Source organism: Trachinotus anak, unplaced genomic scaffold (assembly GCF_046630095.1).
Source record: "Trachinotus anak isolate AG129_WGS33_773 ecotype Australia unplaced genomic scaffold, CSIRO_AGI_Tana_v1 ptg000010l, whole genome shotgun sequence".
Classification (NCBI taxonomy): domain Eukaryota; kingdom Metazoa; phylum Chordata; class Actinopteri; order Carangiformes; family Carangidae; genus Trachinotus; species Trachinotus anak.
The window spans coordinates 791554-802891 of record NW_027273861.1 but is presented as its reverse complement, the minus strand read 5'-3'; positions in this window follow the sequence as shown (position 1 = coordinate 802891).

Sequence of the window (11338 nt, the reverse complement as noted above, 5' to 3'; positions counted from 1 at the left end):
AGTAAATGATTTTATACTTCTTCCATCACTGTGCATCATTCATATCGACAATGCACAAATGGTAGGAAATGGTGAGATGTAATCCACTACTGATCACCATTAACCCCCACTCCACTCCACCCATCAGACCAGCTGGAACATTACCCTTCCCTCACAATGTGACAGGTAATTAAACACAAGGACATAACAAAGGTACAAATGCAGGAAAACCCTTGATGCACTCACCATTTCTGTGTTGTGCTTTAGCAAATCACCAAGCAAACCAATACTAAACAAAATTACAATGAAATGAAATGAAAGTGCCACAAAACAAACCTAGTGCCTTTAATTCAACCTTGTTCAGTATAATGCTTTTTATTGCACAGACCTATTTGTAAATAATTTACAAGTACTTGTAAATGGACAAGTAATGAAATACTAGTTTAGTGGTGCTCAGAAGCTGAATCAGAAACAGTTAATTAGAAAGCGTTAAATATGTCGATTCACAGATAATTGTATAATTGTTAACAGAATATCTGGTGCTTTATTCTCATGTATTTTATCATTGTCTATTTATTGAAGCACCATGTCTAACAGACTGACAAAAGAATAACAGCAAGCTACATGTAGCCCAACCACCTGTAAATACTCTCCCACTGACTAATGAGGATGGTGTGAACCCCTGTGTGGTGTCAGCAGGTTAGTTCACTGTATGTACTCCATATCCATGGCTGTGAAGACCTGCAGGCTGATGAATCCTCCAATGTGGCACAAGCACAAACATTAACACACACAGCATGACATACAACAGCATCAGATGAAGGATAATCTCGTCACACTGTCCCTGTTAAGCAGAGTGTGTATCTGCCACAGCACAACTGATCCACAATAAAGACAGTGTCATAAAATTCAGTGTTTACGCTATCATTCATTCAGGCCCTCAACTGACTTTATAGCACCCCTCATATGACCTTGTAGATAAAAATGATCTCTTCCATGCAGTGAGGTAAACAGAGATAGCACTACTACTGGATCAGTATCCACAGGAAGTCTGAGTCTGAGACAGCTGGACTGGTGCATCCCTAAATGTTACTTTTGTATTTTGTATTCTGTGTGTTTTTACCAGTATATGTGAGGCTGAATTAGTGACCAGGAGAAGTGAACCTCAGACCCCGAGGATCTGGAGGTCTACACTCCTATATAATCCTGAGGGCCAGTTTTGTAGAGTGGCTCAAGTTAAAGTCCTGTTTTAAGGAATTTGGTATTGTAGTTACATGGTGCGTATTCCTAAATAAAGTTACACGTTTTCTTTCGTTAGATAAGTTAGTAAATCTATCTATCTACCTATCTAGTACCTGTGATACCTGCCAACCTACTGTAACTGGTGGAAATAAGCAAAAGGCTTACAAAGTTCCTCATACTGAGCTGTGGATGTGTGAACTCTTGTATTCTTAATGTTTATGATGCATGTGGTAAACAGAAACTGGCTCAAAACTGCTGACAAGTACATAACAGATAACATACCCAGATGGATGTGCACTTTGACCACAATTACAGTTAGGTGTGTGTTTGTGTGTGTGTGTGTGTGTGTGTGTGTGTGTGTCCCTGCAGTCCAGTTGAGCTGAAGGTCCAGTCCTGGTTCACTTTGTTGAGCCACTGTCTTCAAGATGGAGCTATCTTTTCTTGTGCTGTGTGTGCTGCTGGCTGCCACCAGCTGCTCTGCTAACAAAGGTAAAACCTTTCTATTCTCTTCACTGTATGTGTTTATGTTTGAACTTGTGTGTTTCCCATTCAAGTAAAAAACAATGATGACAAAATCCTTGTGTGAACTCAGCAATATTTTATTACAGCACGTTTCTCTTTGATGTTCATCTGCCATGGTGTGTTAGTGTTACTGTCACTGTGACATTAATCTCAAATGTATATCATTTTGTATGATAACATTACAATATAGTCTTGTAAAATCACAACTTCTCCCACATATAACAACTATTATGCTAAATATTTAACTTTATACATGGTGTTTTTCTCAGTCTACGTCAGTTCATCAAAATCTCAGGTCTCTTCTCAACATTTGTACTGATACAAATAAAATACTAAAAGTAGAACTCACTGTTCACTACAGTAAGATTGATGTCTTCAACATGGCTCAAAAAAGGAAAATAAATAAAAACATGAAGTGTACTTATTTCGCCAAAACAAGCAGACATACAGCAGAGTAAAAAAACAAAGACCAAATATGGTGGTGCACTTATCATGTGCTGTCAGATAAATACACCAATCATTTCCCACTTTATTACACCACTAATCAGTTTTAAAGTGACTCATTGCTCCGATCACCAAACTACAAGCCTCCATATTTGGACTTTAATAGTTGTAAACATGTTTCCTGAGCACAAACTGTGAATGTAATAATTGATGATATGTATGAACTAGAGAGTGTGATGAGATCACAGTGTCAACATGATGATGGGCCGACCCCTGAGTAATTATTACTACATTATTACTCAAGTACTTAGTCATTACTACATTATTACAAAAGTACTCACTAGTCATTACTACATTATTATATGTAGTATAATAATGTCATATGTATAGTAATGTTATTATATGTAGTATAATAATGTCATTACTACATTATTACATAAGTACTCATTAATTATTACTACATTATTACACAAGTACTCACTAGTCATTACTACATTATTACCCATATACTCAGTCATTACTACATTATTACACGAGTACTCAGTCATTACTACATTATTCACAAGTACTTAGTCATTACTACATTAATACATGAGCACTCAGTCATTACGACATTACAGTTCTTCACAGTTGCTAAAACACATTTCTTGAAACCTTCCCTGTTTTTCTCCAAACTGAACACACTGTATGTGTGTGTGTGTGTGTGTGTGTGTGTGTGTGTGTGTGTGTGTGTTCATTCAGGTGTGCAGACTGGCCTGAAAGTGGCAGCAGGATCGGGGTCGGTGACTCTTCAGCCGTGGCTGGTGGGTCTGACAGCTGTGGTTGGCTTCCTCCTCATCGTCTTCACCATCCTGATCGCTCGCAGACTGCTCAGGAAGAACAGGTCTGCTACACACACAGACACACCCTGTCCACATTCCCACAGCAACAAGTTAAACATGAAAAAATACTGAAAACAAATGGTTTCAGTTTTCTAACAGACATTACATCACAATTACTTTTTACTGACTGTGCTGAACTTGTGAATAAGGTATCAGTATCATTATCAGTGTGTGTGTGTGTGTGTGTTAAAATTAATGCAGTGAATCTGGACTATCACATGTGCAGCAGTTTGACCTCCAGCAGCATTCACATGGTGTCTGCTCAGGCTGACTGTGTGTGTCCGACTGTAGCTTCTGACAACAGGACAGTTCACAGTGATAGTTGTGGTCATCTGATGTGTGGTTGTGTGAGGTACTTGTCTATAGTCAGTGTGTTACCTGCAGTAGATTCAGATCAGCTGACAGTTCAGAGAAGCAGCAGTAAACTTTATTTTGATTATTTTCACTGCTTTATTTTGATGTTAAACAGCCCTTTCCTGTGGTGGCCCTGACACCTCAACACACTGCAACTCATGAAAACACACACAAACAGACAAAACACAAGCAAATTCAGAAAATATCATCTTCAATTTGACAACACATGTGCTGCAAATACTCACAACACAACCAAACACACAAACGCTTAACTACCAATTTACTACGCACAAGCACAACTATGGCGTGCACTGTATTACACCGGAGAGCAATAGTTTCAGTCAGACAGAGCTGAGCAAAATAGAGCCATGAAAATATTCAAAATAAAACATTAACTGCTTCTGATATTATTTTTTCTCTGAAGCCATTTTTTTAATTTGATGTGAATCTGCTGCAGGTAACACACTGACTATCGATGAGTACCTCACACAACAACACGTCAGATCACTTTAAGAGACCATGTGACTCAGTCCAGACATGTTCTCCTGGTCCATTAATCAGGACACATTTTCATGTAACTGCAGGTAAAACAGGTAAAAACTAAACGTCTAACCTGTTTCCTTATTGTTGTGCTGTGTTGCAGGGAGGTTGAGGATGGATGGGATTATGATAAACCTGTAATGTTGGATGGAGGTGACACTAAACAAACCAGTCTGTGAAGAAACACAGAGCACCACTCTGCCATCAGATCACATCTACTCACCTGCTCCCGTCTGACAGGTCATCACTGCTCCTCTCACTGAAGAATCCAGCTGCATCAAATCCAGTTTAGTGACAGTCATAACCAGTGTCTGCTGTGGTAATTATATGAAATATGAAGTGGTCTGAGCTGTGCTGATCATCTGTCTTTTTTCTGATGAGACAGAAATGGAAGACGAAAAATCTAATGGTTATTTACTTTGCATTTTAAAATACACAAATACAAAAACTGCTTTTTTTGTTTCAATTGTCATGAAAGGCGTAAAACTGAAATTCACAGTAATTTCTGGCAAAATCAAAATGTAACAAATAAAAGACAAACGTGGATGCTTGTGTTTGAATCCCGTGTCACCACCAGAGGTGCCCATAACACAGACCAACAACAATGAAGTACTCAACATGGCATCATTTACTTTTCAGAGCTACTGTGATATTACAGAGCTGCAAAAACAAGTGATGCATTTACCTGAGTGTGAAGCTGCCTTATCGAAATGAATTATTAGGATTCTTAATGGTTTTGTGGATTTTTATCATTATGTTAGTTTAATCATGTGTTACAGTTGTGTCACAATAAAAATCTGTTTTGGCTCTAAAAACTGCATATTCAAATGATCTTGAATGATTTTCGCCACTCAGATTAATTTGAACAATTGTTGGCTGAAAAAAATGTGAACAACTTGTTTCCAGGTGTGAATCATGTGCTGAGGTCTTCACAGTCACCTGATCTCAGCTGACTGAGACTTTATTCAACACCTTTCCACCACCATCACCAAAACACCAGCTGAGGGAATAATGTAGTTTATCTCTACAGTAGAATTCAGTAGAGTCTTTATGTCGAGTCTTTGAACACCACACTCATCTGTTCTCTGGGTTGGATCACTGCTGCTTGCTCTACCTGCCATAATATTATGTGATACATAAATACTTTTAACTGGCCACTGAAGTTAATCTTCATTTATGTTGTTTGTTTCATTTATTTGTATTTTTTCTCTTCATATGAATTACATAAGAGTAGAGAGTAGTAGTGACTGGACTTGGTAGTAAAGTGTGAGCACTTAGTAATCCTAAAAATTCAAAACTGACTCCTGGTTGGATTTCCATCTGCACACAGCAGACCACAGACCCCCAGAGCCCAAAAAGGCTCACGTTCACTGTGTGGCAGCTGGTTTGAATTTGATATGTTGTAATTTAGTTTTAGAATATGGGTGTATTTACTACTGAAGCAAAATATAAAACACATTAAAAAATATAAAAATATAAAAAATAAATAATATACTCTTTTCCCCACCATTTTTAAATCACATTCAGTCATCTCTTTACACATCAAAAACAATGCCACCATGTTTTTAAATTTATTTTTAATAGTTTGTTTTATTATATGAAGAGCAAAAGGTCTCTGGGGAAAAATCATAAATACTGGTTTTCCTCTCAGCAGCTGGAGGAGTGTGTCAGCATCTGATTGACTGCAGCTGAGTGTGTTTACATGCTGTTTAATGTGCTGCAGTGTTGTGAAGCTGGCTCACTGTACATCACCATGGCTGCTCACCACAGTAGATAAACACAAAGATGGACAAAATGAACTACAGTCTGAGTCACATGTTTACATTAACCAGTGGATGAGCACAGAAGAGGCAGTTTCCTACAGTGGCTTTACTCCCTGTTCCCTCCGCCAACCAGCAGGAAGTATGCTCACAGTCTCTCCTTACTGAGGTATAGTGTTGAATAATGTCCAGAGGTATTTTTGCAGAACATTTTGATGTCACAGTGAAGTTGACCATTGACATTTTGGATATAAAATGTCATCACTTCATTTCATCCTTATAGACATTTGAGTTAAATTGTGTCATAATTAGTTTATGAATTTGTGAGTTATGGCCAAAAACATTGTGTTTTGAGAGGTCACAGTGACCTTTGAACTTTGACCACCAAATTCTAATCAGTTCATCCTTGAGTTCAAGTGAATATTACATATGCAGGTAAATATTTTTCCAGGAGTGCCTCAACGAATCCAGTAATGACTGACACTCATACAGCCATGACTGTTCCGTGCAAATGTCACAGAGAGGCCTGAGCCACTTTTCAGTCTCAATATCATCGTCATGTTGAACGTGCATCATAAGAGCACAGCTTTCTGATGTTTTTATTGTCAGCTGTTAATTAGCTGTTATTAATCTAAAATAGCTGCAGAAAGACAGAGCTGCAGAAAAAAGAACACAAGAGATTTTGAAGTCACAGTGGGGAGAAACTGTTCTGCTCTGTCATTCAGCGAGTGTGAGGTCTGTTCATGGATTCAAGCAGTGGAGTGTGTGTGTGTGTGTGTGTGTGTGTGTGTGTGTGCATTCTGTCCTGTAATTTTCTCTCTTTACGTCCTGTTGTTCTTCTAGATCAATGCTGTGATTGGCTGAGAGGTGCTGTGTTTAAGCCTGATTGGCTGGATGTTTACACCTCTGAGGGAGGTTAAACGGCTAATTTACTGAGGGGGCGGGAGCCTGGAGTTGATTGACCGGACTACTAATTACAAGATTGTGTTTTAGTTTATGTGCATGTGTGTGGGGGGATGTGGGATGTTTCACATCACTAAACCCTTAACAAGTTTCAATCCTCTTCTCTTCTCTTCTCTTCTCTTCTCTTCTCTACTCTTCTCTCCTCTCTCCCTCCTCTCCTCTCCTCTCCTCTCTTCTCTTCTCCTCTTTTCTCTCTTCCTCTCCCCTTTCCTCTCCCCTTCTCTTTTCTCCTCTTCTCTCCTCTCCTACTCCCCTCTCTTCTCCTTCTCTCCTCCTCTCCTCCTCTCCTCTCCTCTCTTCTTCTCCTCTTCTCCTCCCCTCTCTCCTCTTCTCCTTTCTTCTGTCCTCTCTTCTCCTCCTCTCCTCTCCTCTCTCTTCTCTTTTCTTCTCCTCCTCTTTCTTCTCCTCTCTCCTCTCCTCCTCTATCCTCCCCTGCAGTTGTAGATATAAAGTGAAAATCCAGTGAAAAGAACAATGAAGAGCTCTGCTGCCATAAATAATGGCTCTGGTTAAGAACAGCTTAAAACAGCAGTGAGACATTTGGTGGAGGAGTCCTGACCTTCTCCACAGTGGGCTGTGGTTGGTCTGATCCAGAGACCTCAGGCCCTCAGCTGTGAGGCTCTAGCTCTGTGGGCTGACATAGACACTAACCTGACCACACTGTCACCACACCCTGAAAAACCCTCGGTCCTCTGTATAAGGGTTCTCTGCTGAGGGTAGAGGCTCTGTGAACTGGTTCATTTATAAAGAACTGTTCTCAGATGAGTCATGTCAGTGTTTCTGATGTGATGCCTCATGACAGGACTACATGGTTCTAACACTGACACAGTTATAGCACAAAAACATTTATAGTGTCATTCTCGATCTGTCACTGTCATGGTCTGCTCTCTCTCTCCATCTGCCCACATGATGTCCTCAGACTGTCTTACTTGTTCCAGCCACATGACCTCCAGGTCCAGGTCCACCTGGTCACCAGTCTTCTATTCTCTATCACCAGTCTCTCATGTTGAAGACTTCCATTCTTGCCAACCTGCCTGTTCACTGTTCCTATGCCTGTTCCCGTACCTGTTCCTGTCCCTGTACCTGTTCCTGTTCCTGTTCCTGTACCTGGTCCTGGTCCTGGTCCTGTTCCTGTTCCTGTTCCTGTTCCTGTTACCTGTTCCCTTACCTGTTCCTGTACCTGTTCCTGTTCCTGTACCTGTTCCTGTTCCTGTTCCTGTACCTGTTCCTGTTCCTGTTCCTGTACCTGGTCCTGTACCTGGAGTTGTACCTATTACCCGTACCTGTTCTTGTCTACCTGGCCCTTGTCCTGGTCCTGTTACCTGTTCCTGGTTCTGTACCTGGTCCTGTTACTGTTCCTGTACCTGGTCCTGTTCCTGTTACCTGTACCTGTACCTGTACCTGTACCTGTACCTGTTACTGTTCCTGTTCCTGTTCCTGGTCCTGGTCCTGTAACTTTTACTGTTTCTGTACCTGGTCTTGTTCCTGTACCTGACCTGGACCTGGACCTGAATCTGTACCTGGTCCTGTTACTGTTCCTGTATCTGGTCCTGTTCCTGTCACCTGTTCCTGTTCCTGTTCCTGTTCCTGTTCCTAGTACCTGTACCTGTACCTGTACCTGTACCTGTACCTGGTCCTGGTCCTGTACGTGGCCCTTGTCCTGGTCCTGTTACCTGTTCCTGGTTCTGTACCTGGTCCTGTACCTGGTCCTGTTCCTGTTACCTGTTCCTGTTCCTGTCCCTGTTACTGTTCCTGGTCCTGTAACTTTTACTGTTTCTTTACCTGGTCTTGTTCCTGTTCCTGTACTTGTTCTTATTCCTGTTCCTGTACCTGGTTCTGTACCTGGACCTGTACCTGGCCCTTATCCTGGTCCTGTTACCTGTTCCTCATTCTGTACCTGGTCCTGTTACTGTTCCTGTATCTGGTCCTGTTCCTCTTCCTGTTCCTAGTACCTGTACCTGTACCTGTACCTGTATCTGTATCTGTACCTGTACTTGGTCCTGGTCCTGGTCCTGGTTCTGTACCTGGTCCTGTTACTGTTCCTGTACCTGTACCTGTACCTGTACCTGTACCTCTTCCTGTTCCTGGTCCTGTTCCTGTTACCTGTTCCTGTTCCTGGTCCTGGTCCTGGTCCTGTACCTGTTACTGTTCCTGTACCTGTACCTGGTCTTGTTCTTGTTCTTGTACCTGGACCTGTGCCTGTACCTGGTTCTGTACCTCGACCTGTTACTGTTACTGTTCCTGTACCTGGACCTGTTACCTGTTCCTGTTCCTGTTCATGTTCCTGGTCCTGGTCCTGTACCTGTTACTGTTCCTGTTCCTGGTCCTGTACCTGGTCTTGTTCTTGTTCCTGTGCCTGTACCTGGTTCTGTACCTGGACCTGTTACTGTTCCTGTACCTGGACCTGTACCTGTACCTGTACCTGTACCTGTACCTCTTCCTGTTCCTGTTCCTGTTCCTGTTCCTGGTCCTGTTCCTGGTCCTGGTCCTGGTCCTGTACCTGGTCTTGTTCCTGTTCCTGGACCTGGACCTGGACCTGAATCTGTACCTGGACCTGTTACTGTTCCTGTACCTGTACCTGTACCTGTACCTGTACCTGTACCTGTACCGTTTCCTGTTCCTGTTCCTGTTACCTGTTCCTGTTCCTGTTCCTGTTCCTGTACCTGTTCCTGTTCCTGGTCCTGGTCCTGTACCTGTTACTGTTCCTGTACCTGACCTGGACCTGGACCTGTTCCTGTACCTGTACCTGTACCTGTACCTGGACCTGTTACTGTTCCTGTACCTGTACCTGTACCTGTACCTCTTCCTGTTCCTGATCCTGATCCTGTTCCTGTTACCTGTTCCCGTTCCCGTTCCCGGTCCCGGTCCCGGTCCCGGTCCTGGTCCTGTTCCTGTTACCTGTTACCTGTTCCTGTTACTGTTCCTGGTCCTGGTCCTGGTCCTGTTACTGTTCCTGTACCTGTTCCTGTACCTGTACCTGTTACCTGTTACCTGTTCCTGTTCCTGTTCCTGTTCCTGGTCCTGGTCCTGGTCCTGTACCTGTTACTGTTCCTGTTCCTGTTCCTGTATCTGGTCTTGTTCTTGTTCCTGTACCTTGACCTGTGCCTGTACCTGGTTCTGTACCTGGACCTGTTACTGTTCCTGTACCTGTACCTGTACCTGTACCTGTACCTGTACCTGTACCTGTACCTCTTCCTGTTCCTGGTCCTGGTCCTGGTCCTGGTCCTGGTCCTGGTCTTGTTCCTGTTCCTGTTCCTGGACCTGGACCTGGACCTGGACCTGGACCTGGACCTGAATCTGTACCTGGACCTGTTACTGTTCCTGTACCTGTACCTGTACCTGTACCGCTTCCTGTTCCTGGTCCTGTTCCTGTTCCTGTTCCTGTTCCCGGTCCTGGTCCTTGTCCTTGTCCTGTCCCTGTTACTGTTCCTGTACCTGGTCTTGTTCCTGTTCCTGTACCTGGACCTGTACCTGGTTCTGTACCTGTACCTGACCTGGACCTGGACCTGGACCTGGACCTGGACCTGAATCTGTACCTGTACCTCTTCCTGTTCCTGTACCTGTACCTGTTACCTGTTCCTGTTCCTGTTCCTGTTCCCGTTCCTGTTCCTGTTCCTGTTCCTGTACCTGGTCCTGTTCCTAGTACCTGTACCTGTACCTGTACCTGTACCTGTACCTGTACCTGTACTTGGTCCTGGTCCTGGTCCTGGTCCTGGTCCTGGTCCTGTACCTGGCCCTTGTCCTGGTCCTGTTACCTGTTCCTGTTCCTGTTCCTGTTACTGTTACTGTTCCTGGTCCTGTAACTTTTACTGTTTCTTTACCTGGTCTTGTTCCTGTTCCTGTACTTGTTCTTATTCCTGTTCCTGTTCCCTGTTCCTGTACCTGGTTCTGTACCTGGACCTGTACCTGGCCCTTATCCTGGTCCTGTTACCTGTTCCTCATTCTGTACCTGGTCCTGTTACTGTTCCTGTATCTGGTCCTGTTCCTCTTCCTGTTCCTAGTACCTGTACCTGTACCTGTACCTGTACCTGTACCTGTACCTGTATCTGTATCTGTACCTGTACTTGGTCCTGGTCCTGGTTCTGTACCTGGTCCTGTTACTGTTCCTGTACCTGTACCTGTACCTGTACCTGTACCTGTACCTGTACCTCTTCCTGTTCCTGGTCCTGTTCCTGTTACCTGTTCCTGGTCCTGGTCCTGGTCCTGGTCCTGTACCTGTTACTGTTCCTGTACCTGTACCTGGTCTTGTTCTTGTTCTTGTTCCTGGACCTGTGCCTGTACCTGGTTCTGTACCTGGACCTGGACCTGTTACTGTTACTGTTCCTGTACCTGGACCTGTTACCTGTTCCTGTTCCTGTTCCTGTTCCTGTTCCTGGTCCTGGTCCTGTACCTGTTACTGTTCCTGTTCCTGGTCCTGTACCTGGTCTTGTTCTTGTTCCTGTGCCTGTACCTGGTTCTGTACCTGGACCTGTTACTGTTCCTGTACCTGGACCTGTACCTGTACCTGTACCTGTACCTGTACCTCTTCCTGTTCCTGTTCCTGTTCCTGTTCCTGTTCCTGGTCCTGGTCCTGGTCCTGTACCTGGTCTTGTTCCTGTTCTTGGACCTGGACCTGGACCTGAATCTGTACCTGGACCTGTTACTGTTCCTGTA